The sequence below is a fragment of the Montipora capricornis genome, chromosome 7, assembly GCF_036669925.1.
Source record: "Montipora capricornis isolate CH-2021 chromosome 7, ASM3666992v2, whole genome shotgun sequence".
NCBI classification, from domain to species: Eukaryota; Metazoa; Cnidaria; class Anthozoa; order Scleractinia; family Acroporidae; genus Montipora; species Montipora capricornis.
This window is the reverse complement of record NC_090889.1, coordinates 25,991,303-25,992,471: the sequence shown is the minus strand read 5'-3', so window position 1 is coordinate 25,992,471 and position 1,169 is coordinate 25,991,303. Positions and strand designations below refer to the sequence as shown.

General features: G+C 45.4%; 1 protein-coding gene across 2 annotated transcripts in view; it reads right to left on the bottom strand.

Moving 5' to 3' along the window:
- Window positions 1–1,111: 1,111 nt before the first annotated feature.
- Window positions 1,112–1,169, bottom strand: part of LOC138056590 (NFX1-type zinc finger-containing protein 1-like) — a 12,456-nt gene continuing 12,398 nt past the window's right edge. For both annotated transcript variants that reach the window (XM_068902425.1, XM_068902426.1), the window contains one exon: window positions 1,112–1,169. This exon is cut by the window's right edge and continues 5,230 nt beyond it. The gene's annotated coding sequence lies outside the window, so the exon portion shown is untranslated.

Sequence of the window (1,169 nt, the reverse complement as noted above, 5' to 3'; positions counted from 1 at the left end):
GCTTCTCAGGGGGTGCATCACAACGAGGGCGGTCGCATTCCTCCTGACATGTCCTTGTGCATTGGTAGTGATTGCAACGCCATTTGCATGGTCTGTTGCATGGACTGCATAACTCTGAACAGCTCTTAGAGCACGTAACATGAGGGCAGCGAATGCGGCATTTCCTGCTGCAAGGGGGACAGGGCATTGCACATTTTGCTTTACAATGGTGCGAACAGACTAGAATTCGGTTGCATTGACCTTGACAGAATTCATGGGAGCCCCTTTCACGGCATTCAATACACTTTCCAGGACATCGGTGGCCACAAGCCAGTTTTTCTAGGCACTGGCCACTACATTTTATATCATTTGTTGAACCGCTACAGGGCATCCTTTTCTTGTGATTGCAAGGGAGGGTCTTGGCTACAGTATATTTACAGAGATAATTTGAACAGGGATTCCCAAATACCCTTGCACACATGCCCACACTCCTTTAGACGCTCGCAAGGTGCCTGGCAGGTGGCTGTTTTGAATTGGAAGCACTTCACTTTTTCCTGGTGGCCGCAAGCATATGTTTTTCTCTTTTCCGTCTTACAAATAAATTTTTCACACGGCTGCATACAATTTCCTGGGCATCTGTGGCCACAATCAAGATCTTTTTTACACCTCTCTTTACATTTCACGAGTTTAGGATCCCTATAACAAGCCATTTCTTGCGAATGATTCCCTGGACAACTTAGATTCTTCATGACCATTTTTTCGCATCTGTACTGAGAGCAATCCTCGTAGCATTTGCCGGGACATAGGTGGCCGCACGCGAGCTGTTTCTGGCATTTTTCAAAACAAGTTAACTTAGACACATCCTCCCAACAGTGGCAGCTGATCTTATGATATCCACAGTTCAGGTCCTTCAGAACTTTTTCTATACACTTGAATTGTGTGCACTCTTCGCCACATTTCTTTGTACATGGGTGTCCGCACGGAAGAAGGCGTTCACAAGGATTCTTACACCTTATTTGATCAAGTTTCAAAGAGCACTGCACCATATTTTCATGACCACATGGTAACTTACGCTTCACGAGTGTGTGACAAATACCACTTTGATGCTCCTTTAATGCATTGCCACATGTGGTGTCCTTCTTGTGTCCACAGATAAGCGTAACTTGAACTCTCTGATGGCAACAGTATTC